Source organism: Arachis hypogaea, chromosome 11 (genome assembly GCF_003086295.3).
Source record: "Arachis hypogaea cultivar Tifrunner chromosome 11, arahy.Tifrunner.gnm2.J5K5, whole genome shotgun sequence".
Lineage (NCBI taxonomy): Eukaryota > Viridiplantae > Streptophyta > Magnoliopsida > Fabales > Fabaceae > Arachis > Arachis hypogaea.
Genome location: NC_092046.1, coordinates 27,173,328 through 27,184,922, shown reverse-complemented (window position 1 = coordinate 27,184,922; position 11,595 = coordinate 27,173,328). Strand labels below are relative to the sequence as shown.

Sequence of the window (11,595 nt, the reverse complement as noted above, 5' to 3'; positions counted from 1 at the left end):
GCGTTCAACGCCAGCAACACTCCATCCAGAGTGTTCTGTTTTCACTGCTGAACCTTTCTGTCTCTGTTTTCACTAGCTTGACGGTTAGCTCCTTACGGAGATGGATATGGGCTCAGAATTTTGCCCCTTACAGTGAACTTTCTTCCGGTCTTCTCATGAATGAGCTCCACATGATCTAGAGACAGGATACGACTCACTGTATGTGGTATGACTGGTTTCTTGGTAAAGACAACTCTCATGCCAGGTGAGAGGCCTTCAATGGGGACTTTTTTGTCCCTCCAGCTTGTAGGTACTTTTTTCCGATTACCTTTGTTTTCAGTGCTTGTCAATGGCTGCCCAACACCAAACTTAGAATTGATGTTTGGGGGCTTAATACAGCTTTGCACTGAAAGAGATGGTTGAAACACTAACTGTTGCACAGTTATCTCTATTTTTTCAGAGGGAGAGTTGCGGTGAGGCATCATGAACAAGATGTGATCCTCCCCTAGTTGCAGAATCAGTTCTTCCTTTGCTACATCAATGATAGCATTGGCAGTGGCTAGGAAAGGTCTTTCAATGATGATGGATTCATCCTCATCTTTTCCAGTATCTAAGATAATGAAGTTTGCAGGGATGTAAAGGTCTTCAACCTCGACCAATACATCCTCTACTAAGCTATATGCTTTTTTCATTGATTTGTTTGCCATCTCTAGTGAGATGTTTGCAGCTTGTACCTCAAAGATTCCCAACTTCTCCATTACAGAGAGTGGCATGAGGTTTATACTTGACCCTAAGTCACCAAGAGCCTTCTTAAAGGTCATGGTGCCTATGGTGCAAGGAATTAGGAAGCGTCCAGGATCTGGAAGCTTCTGAGGTAGCTTCTGCTGAACCAAAGCATTGAGTTCTTTGGAAAGCACTAGAGGTTCTTCCTCCAAAGGCTTTGTACCAAATAGCTTGGCATTCAGCTTCATAAGAGCTCCTAGGTACCGAGCAACTTGCTCTTCCTTAGTGCCTTCATCCTCATCAGAGGATGAGTATTCACAGAACTCATGCATTGTAAGAGTGCATGCAAGGGAACCTCTATGGTCTCTATATAAGCCTTGGCTTTCTTTAGTTCTTGGATAAGGATTTCTTGAGTAGGTGTTGAGCACTCAGAGGGTGTGCCTTTACTGGCATTCAACGCCAGCTCTACTGGCTCTTTGGGCGTTGAACGCCCATTATGCATACCCTTATTGGCATTAAACACTAGTTCCTTTACCAAGTTGGGCGTTGAACGCCCAGCCAGTGCTCCCTGGCTGGCGTTCAATGCCAGAGTCCCTGCCTGTTTGGGCGTTGAATGCCCAGTGAGGGCTTCCTCACTAGCGTTCAGCGCCAACTCTGGTGCCAAGATGGGCGTTGAACGCCCAGCCAGTACTCCCTGGCTGGCGTTTAACGCCAGAGTCACTGTCTGTTTGGGCGTTGAACGCCTAGCGAGGTCTTCCTCACTGGCGTTTAATGCCAACCCATTCTCTCCAGATTTGGCCTCTACCTCTATGGTGATGGCCTTGCACTCTTCTCTTGGGTTTACTTCAATGTTACTTGAAAGAGTGTCAGACAGAGTCTTAGGGATTCTCTTGCTCAGTTGACTAATGTGTACCTCCAAATTGCTGATGGAGGATCTTGTTTCAGTTATAAAACTATGAGTTATCTTAGAGAGGCTGGAGACTAGAATGGCTAAGTCAGAAAGGCTCTGCTTAAGAGTCTCCATATTCCCTTGAGAAGATGGAAATGGTGGCCTGTTGTTGAACCTATTCTGGTTCATTCCACCTTGATTATTATTGAAGCCTTGCTAAGGCTTCTATTGATCCTTCTATGAAAGGTCAGGATGATTCCTCCATGATGGGTTGTAGGTATTTCCATAGGGTTCTCCTATGTAATTCACCTCCTCCATGGTGGGTTGATCAGGATCATAGGCTTCTACTTCAGAAAAAGCTTCCTGAGTGCTGCCAGCTGCAGCTTGCATTCCAGTCAAATGCTAAGAGATCATATTGACATGCTGTGTCAAGATCTTGTTCTAAGCCAATATGGCATTCAGAGCATCAACTTCAAGAACTCCTTTCTTCTGAGCCAATTTGGCTTTGTTTTTGGGCCAGGGTATAAACAGTGCTCCTACTTGAGTCCGAGTTTTTATGATCTTGGACTTGAGCACTTGTAGATTTTCCTTATCTTTGGGTGTTTGCATGTCATGTCGAGTGTGTCGCCTTCTTGGGATAAGTCGGGTAATCAACGTGTTTTTGAAATCCGAAGCTTTACGTCTTTTCGTAGTACTACGCACGTTATTTCTATGGTTACCTGGGTAATCGTGCGTCATAAATGAGGGGATATGAAATTACTCCCTTGCCCCTAGTACCTTATAAATACCGAAACTCTTTCTCTTTCTTCTTTTCCGCTTCTTCTGAACCATTTCATCTTTGTTTTCTCTTAAAAGTTCTTCATGACCCCCTTTTTCAAGATTTCTTTATCTTGAATATGTGTTTTAGAATTTTTGTTCGTTTATTGGAGATTTTAGATCGTACGTGTTCTTGTTGTTTGCATTTTCATCGTTGCTTACTCCTCCTTTTCAAGGTTAGTTCTTTATTTTCTGTAACCTGTATACTTACTAGATAATGTGCTTCCGGTTTAGAAACCTTTTTGCCATTGGTGTTGGTAATGATTTCTTGTTGGTAATTGTTTGGAGATTTGTATTCTTCCCTTAAATATCAGAAATCTTGAAAATTTGTTCTTTTACTTGAATGTTGATTGTTGTTGTTGTGAATCTAAATGTGGAGTTTTATTCTATGTTTCCCCCAAATGGTTCCTTTCTGTGTTCTTGAAGATGGCGCCATTTCCACACTTGATAATGTTGTGTGTTTGTTTCGCATACCATAACGTTCTCTTTGTGTTATTGAAAATGACCTAACCTCTAGCAATTTTGTCTCAATGCTTTTCTTTTGTCTGACTTGTAGTAATGAATTTCTTTCTGTTGTATTGTAGGTATAGCTTTTATGTCTCGTTCAATAATTCAAAATATGTCATTTAAAGTCCCGTCCGACCTGACCTGGGTAGATATATTCGTTCTTACTCCCGTCCCTGTTATTGATAATGAGTATGCCGATATCTTTTGTAGGCATCATAGGTTATGTCAAAATCGGGATGATGAGAGAAAATATGAGATTGTAGTTGTCGATCCTGAAGAAAGGGTTTTGATAAGTTGGAAAACCACTTTATATATGTGTATAATTGTTTTTTCAAAAAATTGGGAGTTAGCCTTCCTTTTTCTGACTTTGAATCTGAGGTCCTTAAACCCTTAATGCTACCCCTTCCCAGCTTCATCCCAACTCTTGGAGTTTTTTAAAAATTTATCAACTTTTTTATCGTGAACTTGACATCCCTCCTTCTGTTAAAGTTTTCTTTTACCTTTTTGTTCTTATAAAATCCTTTAGCTCTAAGAAACAGGGCTGGGTCTCCTTTAGAGCTATTCAAGGGAGGAAGATCTTTGCTATTTTTGATGATTTTTTCCATGATTTCAAAAATTACTTCTTTAAAATCCGATCTGTCGAGGGTGTGTGACCCTTATTTTTGGATGAGAGGGATGATGCCCTTTTTTCCATTGTATTAGGAGGAGAACCCTCTAGTTGTTAGGCATGTTTTGGAGGACTTGGATAAGGTTGAGTAGAGTGTGGTCACCCTATTCCAGGAGTGTTGGGGTCGAGCTCCTAATCTGGACACCAAGAAGTATTTAGGAAATCCAAGCTAAATAACGTCTAAGCTAGGTAGTATTTCTTTTTAATTTTGTAGTAAAAATTTACTGATTATTTTGTTGGCTAATGTAATCTGACTTTGATGTCGTGCAAAAAATATGGCTGAAAAGTCAGCAACTATGAAAACTCTTTGTTCGACTAAGAAGAACGTGGTTGCCCAAAGTATACAACTGAAAAAGGCCGACGAATTGGATGACTTGTCTTCTCCCTTCAAGTCGGACTCGGGCACTTCTGCCTCCACTAAGGTCACTCCTGATCCAACTCCTCCTCCTCTTACTCCTTCTGTTGATATGGATAATCAGTCAATATCCCTACACTTCCCTTTCCAGAGTCCAAGCCTAAGAAACGTAAGACCTTGGAGTCGGAAAGTATGTACGACCAGGGCTTTGATGTTGAGGCCTTTTGTGAAAAATACGTCCTTCCTTATAGTAATATTAGTATGGACGATGTTTCTCTCAAAAAACACCTTCAAGTCCTGCCCCGAGGTGGGATGAAAAATGTCAGAGTGTGTTCGCGCTATCAAAGCAACTGGAGGAGACTCCCTTGGGTGCTACTCAGCGATCTTTGGCTGACCTGAAGGCCGAGGTGGCACCTTTAAGGGAGACCAAGTTGGAATTAGAAAAGGAGAAGGATGTCCTTTGGTGTGCGAAATCGTGATCATTCCATTCCTTGGTAACGGCGCTAAAAACTCAATACGCACGTTCATGATCTTATATCTGTTTCACAACCTCGTACAACTAACCAGCAAGTGCACTGGGTCGTCTAAGTAATAAACCTTACGTGAGTAAGGGTCGATCCCACGGAGATTGTCGGCTTGAAGCAAGCTATGGTCACCTTGTAAATCTCAGTCAGGCGGATTAAATTGTATTAAGAAATTATAGTGGATGAAAATAAATAAAATATAAAATAGGATAGTGGTACTTATGTAATTCATTGGTGAGAATTTCAGATAAGCGTATAGAGATGCTTTCGTTCCTCTGATCTCTGCTTTCCTGCTGTCTTCATCCAATCAATCCTACTCCTTTCCATGGCAAGATTTATGTAGGGCATCACTGTTGTCAATGGCTACATCCCATCCTCCTGTGAAAATGGTCCAATGCGCTGTCATTGCATGGCTAATCATCTGTCGGTTCTCGAGCATACTGGAATAGGATTTACTATCCTTTTGCGTCTGTCACTACGCCCAGCACTCGCGAGTTTGAAGCTCGTCACAGCCATCCCTTCCCAGATCTTACTCTAAATACCACAGACAAGGTTTAGACTTTCCAGATCTCAGGAATGGCCATCCATGGGTTCTAACTTATACCACGAAGACACTAATAACTCGGACTCGGTCCCCTGTATTAGATATCCAAGAGATATCCATTCAATCTAAGGTAGAACGGAAGTGGTTGTCAGGCACGCGTTCATAAGTTGAGAATGATGATGACTGTCACGATTATCACATCCATCATATTGAAGTGCGAATGAATATCTTAGAAGCGGAATAAGTTGAATTGAATAGAAAAACAGTAGTACTTTGCATTAATCTTTGAGGAACAGCAGGGCTCCACACCTTAATCTATGGTGTGTAGAAACTCTACCGTTGAAAATACATAAGTGATGAAGGTCCAGGCATGGCCGAGAGGCCAGCCCCCAAACGTGATCTAAAGATGAAACTAAAGATGAAAATACAATAGTAAAAAGTCCTATTTATACTAGACTAGCTACTAGGGTTTAGAGAAGTAAGTAATTGATGTAGAAATCCACTTCTGGGGCCCACTTGGTGTGTGCTTGGGCTGAGCTTGAAGTTTACACATGGAGAGGTCATTCTTGGAGTTGAACGCCAGTTTGTAACATGTTTCTGGCGTTGAACTCCACTTTGCAACTTGTTTCTGGCGCTGAACGCCAGACTGCAACATGGAACTGGCGTTCAACGCCAGTTTGCATCATCTAAACTCAGGCAAAGTATAGACTATTATATATTTCTGGAAAGCCCTGGATGTCTACTTTCCAACGCAATTGGAAGCGCACCATTTGGAGTTCTGTAGCTCTAGAAAATCTACTTTGAATGCAGGGAGGTCAGAATCCAACAGCATCTGCAGTCCTTCTTCAACCTCTGAATCTGATTTTTGCTCAGGTCCCTCAATTTCAGCCAGAAAATACCTGAAATCACAGAAAAATACACAAACTCATAGTAAAGTCCAGAAATGTGATTTTTAATTAAAAACTAATAAAAATATACTAAAAACTAACTAAATCATACTGAAAACTATGTAAAAACAATGCCAAAAAGCGTATAAATTATCCGCTTATCACAATACCAAACTTAAATTGTTGCTTGTCCCCAAGCAATTGAAAATCAAATAGGATAAAAAGAAGAGAATATACTATAAATTCCAAAATATCAATGAAACATAGCTCCAATCAGATGAGTGGGACTTGTAGCTTTTTGCCTCTTGAATAGTTTTGGCATCTCGCTTTATCCATTGAAGTTCAGAATGATTGGCATCTATAGGAACTCAGAGTTCAGATAGAGTTATTGATTCTCCTAGTTTAGTATGTTGATTCTTGAACACAGCTACTTTATGAGTCTTGGCCGTGGCCCTAAGCACTTTGTTTTCCAGTATTACCACCGGATACATAAATGCCACAGACACATAACTGGGTGAACCTTTTCAGATTGTGACTCAGCTTTGCTAAAGTCCCCAATTAGAGGTGTCCAGGGTTCTTAAGCACACTCTTCTTTTGCTTTGGACTTTGACTTTAACCGCTCAGTCTCAAGTTTTCACTTGACACCTTCACGCCACAAGCACATGGTTAGGGACAGCTTGGTTTAGCCGCTTAGGCCAGGATTTTATTCCTTTAGGCCCTCCTATCCACTGATGCTCAAAGCCTTGGATCCTTTTTATTACCCTTGCCTTTTGGTTTTAAGGGTTACTGGCTTTTTGCTCTTGCCTCTTGGTTTTAAGAGCTTTTGGCTTTTTCTGCTTGCTTTTTCTTTTTCTATTTTCTTTTTTTTTTCCGCTATTTTTTCTTTCTTTTTTTTCTGCAAGCTTTTGTATTCACTACTTTTTCTTTCTTTAAGAATCATTTTTATGATTTTTCAGATTATCAAATAACATGTCTCCTGTTCATCATTCTTTCAAGAGCCAACATATCTAACATTCTTAAACAACAACTTCAAAAGACATATGCACTGTTCAAGCATTCATTCAGAAAACAAAAAGTATTGTCACCACATCAAAATAATTAAACTAGTTTCAAGGATGAATTTGAAACCATGTACTTCTTGTTCTTTTGTAATTAAAACATTTTTCATTCAAGAGAGGTGATGGATTCATAGGACATTTATAACTTTAAGGCATAGAAACTTAAATACTAGTGATCATGAAGATAAAAACATAAACAAACATAAGGCATAAAAATTGAAAAACAGGAAAATAGATAAACAATGAGATTAAGGAATGATTCCACCTTAGTGAGGGTGGCGTCTTCCTCTTCTTGAAGAACCAATGGTGCTTTTGAGCTCCTCTATGTCTCTTCCTTGTCTTTCTTGCTCCTCCCTCATAGCTCTTTGATCTTCTCTAATTTCATGGAGGATGATGGAGTGCTCTTGATGTTCCACCCTTAATTGTCCCATGTTGGAACTTAATTCACCTAGGGAAGTGTTGATTTGTTCCCAATAGTTTTATGGAGGAAAGTGCATCCCTTGAGGCATCTCAGGGATTTTATGGTGAGGAATCTCCTCATGCTCATGTTGAGGTCCATGCTCTCTTGTTTGCTCCATCCTTTTCTTAGTGATGGGCTTGTCCTTTTCAATGAGGATGTCTCCCTCTATGTCAATCCCAGCCGAGTTGCAGAGGTAGCAAATGAGGTGAGGAAAGGCTAACCTTGCCAAGTTGGAGGACTTGTCAGCCACCTTGTAGAGTTCTTGAGGTATGATCTCATGAACTTCCACTTTCTCCAATCATGATGCTATGGATCATGATGGCCCGGTCTATAGTAACTTCAGACCGGTTGCTAGTAGGAATAATTGAGCGTTGAATGAACTCCAACCATCCTCTAGCTACTGGTTTGAGGTCAAGCCTTCTTAGTTGAACCGGCTTACCTTTTGAGTCAATTTTCCATTGAGCTCCTTCCACACATATGTCCATGAGAACTTGGTCCAACCTTTGATCAAAGTTGACTCTTCTAGTGTAGGGGCGTGCGTTCTCTTCCATCATTGGTAGGTTGAACGCCAACCTTACATTTTCCGGACTGAAATCTAAGTATTTCCCCCGAACCATGGTGAGCCAATTCTTTGGGTTCAGGTTCACACTTTGATCATGGTTTCTAGTGACCCATGCGTTTGCATAGAACTCTTGAACCATTAAGATCCCGACTTGTTGAATGGGGTTGGTGAGGACTTCCCAACCTCTTCTTTAGATCTCAAGTCGAATCTCCAGATACTCATTCTTTTTGAGTTTGAAAGGAACCTCAGGGATCACTTTCTTCTTGGCCACAACTTCATAGAAGTGGTCTTGATGGACCTCAGAGATAAATCTCTCCATCTCCCATGACTCAGAGGTGGAAGCAATTGCCTTCCCTTTCCTCTTTCTAGAGGTTTCTCTGGCCTTTGGTGCCATGAATGGTTATGGAAAAATAAAAAGTAATGCTTTTACCACACCAAACTTAAAATGGTTGCTCGTCCTCGAGCAAAAGAAAAGAGAAAGAAGTAGAAGAAGAAGAAAAATGGAGGAGATGGAGGGAGAAGGTGGGTTCGGCCAAGGGGAAGAAGAGAGGGTTGTGTTGTATGAAAATGAAGAAGGAATGAGGGGTTTATATAGGAGTGGGGAGGGGTTAGGGTTCAGCCATTTAGGGTTGGGTTTGGGAGGGAAATTATTTTGAATTTAAAGGTAGGTGGGGTTTTTGGGGAAGAGAGGATGGATGTGAGTGGTGAAGAGGTGATGGGAAAGAGTGATTGAGTTGATTGGTGAGGGGTATTTGGGGAAGAGAGTTATGAAAAGGTGTGAAGAGGAGAGAAGAAGTAGGTAGGGATCCTGTGGGGTCCACATATCCTGTGGGGCCAAGAACTTTAATCATCCCTGCTCCAATTAGGCGTATAAACACCCTCTGTAGGCAATCCTGGCATTTAACGCCAGATTGCAGCATATTTCTGGCGTTAAACGCCACTTCCATGCTTGTTTTGGGCATTCAACGCCAGTCTGCAGCATGTTTCTGGCGTTGAACGCCAGTTTTCCTTTGGGGTGCATTCCTGGTGTTTAAACGCCAGAATGCTGCTTGTTTCTGGCGTTTAACGCCAGTTCCATGCTCTGTTCTGGCGTTAAACGCCAGCCAAATACTCCTTACTGGCGTTTAAACGCCAGTAAGCCCTTCCTCCAGGGTGTTCTGTTTTCAATGCTATTTTTCATTCTGTTTTCAATTTTTCATTAGTTTTTGTGACTCCACATGATCATCAACCTAATAAAACATGAAATAACAAAGAGAAAATAAAATAAAAATGATTAAATAACATTGGATTGCCTCCCAACAAGTGCTTCTTTAATGTCAATAGCTTGACAGTGAGCTCCCATGGAGCCTCACAGATAATCAAAGCAAGGTTGGAACCTCCCAATACCAAACTTAGAGTTTGATTGTGGGGGTTCAACACCAAACTTAGAGTTTGGTTGTGGCCTCCCAACACCAAACTTAGAGTTTGACTGTGGGGGCTTTGATTGACTCTGCAGTGAGAGAAGCTTTTCATGCTTCCTCTCCATGGTTACAGAAGGAGATCCTTGAATTTGAAACACAAGGTTGTCCTCATTCAGTTGAAGGACTAACTCTCCTTTGTCCACATCAATCACAGCTCTTGCTGTGGCTAGGAAGGGTCTTCCAAGGATGATGGATTCATCATCTTCCTTCCCAGTGTCTAAGATTATGAAATCAGCAGGGATGTAAAGGCCTTCAACCTTTACTAACACGTCCTCTACTTGTCCATAAACCTGTTTTATTGAGTTGTCTGCCATCTCTAATGAGATTCTGGTAGCTTGAACCTCAAAGATTCCCAGTTTCTCCATTATAGAGAGGGGCATGAGTTTTATCCCTGACCCAAGGTCACATAGAGCCTTCTCAAAGGTCATGGTGTCTATGGTACAAGGTATTAAGAACTTTCCAGGATCCTGTTTCTTCTGAGGTAATCTCAGTTGATCCAGATCACTCAGTTCATTGGTGAGCAAGGGAGGTTCATCTTTCCAAGTCTCATTACCAAATAATTTGGCATTCAGCTTCACGATAGCACCAAGGTACTTGGCAACTTGCTCTTCAGTAACATCTTCATTCTCTTCAGAAGAAGAATACTCATTAGAGCTCATGAATGGCATAAGGAGGTTCAATGAAATCTCTATGGTCTCTAGTTGAGCCTCAGGGTCCCTTGATTCCTCAGAGAGAAACTCTTTATTGATCACTGGTCGTCCCAGGAGGTCTTCCTCACTGGGATTTACGTCCTCCTCCTCTCTTGTGGGTTCGGCCATGATGGCTAAATCAATGGCCTTACACTCTCCTTTTGGATTTTCTTCTGTATTACTTAGGAGAGTACTAGGAGGGGTTTCAGTGAATCTTTTACTCAGCTGGCCCACTTGTGCTTCCAAATTTCTAATGGAAGACCTTGTTTTATTCATGAAACTCACAGTGGCCTTAGATAAATCAGAGACTAAATTTGCTAAGCTAGATGGATTCTGCTCAGAATTCTCTGTCTGTTGCTGAGTGGATGATAGAAAAGGTTTACTATTGTTAAACCTGTTTCTTCCACCATTATTAAAGCCTTGTTGAGGCTTTTGTTGATCCTTCCATGAGAGATTTGGGTGATTTCTCCATAAGGGATTATCGATGTTTCCATATGGTTCACCCATGTAATTCACCTCTACTATTGCAGGGTTCTCAGGATCATAAGCTTCTTCCTCAGAAGATGCCTCTTGAGTACTGTTGGATGCAGCTTGCATTCCATTCAGACTCTGAGAAATCATATTGACTTACTGAGTCAATATTTTATTCTGAGCCAATATGGCATTCAGAGTATCAATTTCAAGAACTCCCTTCTTCTGAGGCGTCCCATTACTCACAGGATTCCTCTCAGAAGTGTACATGAACTGGTTATTAGCAACCATGTCAATGAGTTCTTGAGCTTCTGCAGGCATTTTCTTTAGGTGAATGGATCCACCTGCAGAAGTATCCAATGACATCTTAGCTAATTCAGACAGACCATCATAGAATATATCCAGGATGGTCCATTCTGAAAGCATGTCAGAAAGACACTTTTTGGTTAGTTGCTTATATCTCTCCCAAGCTTCATAGAGGGATTCACCTTCTTTCTGTCTAAAGGTTTGAACATCCACTCTAAGCTTACTCAGCTTTTGAGGAGGAAAGAACTTGGCTAAGAAAGTCGTGACCAGCTTATCCCAAGAGTTCAGGCTATCTTTGGGTTGAGAGTCCAACCACACTCTAGTTCTGTCTCTTACAGCAAACGGGAAAAGCATAAGCCTGTAGACCTCGGGATCAACCCCATTGGTCTTAACAGTATCACAGATCTGCAAGAATTCAGTTAAGAACTGAAAAGGATCTTCAGATGGAAGTCCATGAAACTTGCAGTTCTGCTGCATCAGAGAAACTAATTGAGGTTTCAGCTCAAAGTTGTTTGCTCCAATGGCAGGGATGGAGATGCTTCTTCCATGTAAATTGGAATTAGGTGCAGTAAAGTCACCAAGTATCCTCCTTGCATTATTATTATTTTCGGCTGCCATCTCCTCTTCCTGTTCGAAAATTCCTGTAAGGTTGTCTCTGGATTGTTGTATTTTAGCTTCTCTTAGTTTCCTTTTCAGAG

At 41.3% G+C, this 11,595-nt stretch overlaps 1 non-coding gene across 1 annotated transcript; it reads left to right on the top strand.

Moving 5' to 3' along the window:
- The first annotated feature begins 11,011 nt into the window (after positions 1–11,011).
- Positions 11,012–11,119, top strand: LOC112725422 (small nucleolar RNA R71). Its single transcript, XR_003164532.1, has one exon. It is a non-coding gene; the product is annotated as a small nucleolar RNA R71 (small nucleolar RNA).
- The last annotated feature ends 476 nt before the right edge of the window (positions 11,120–11,595 follow it).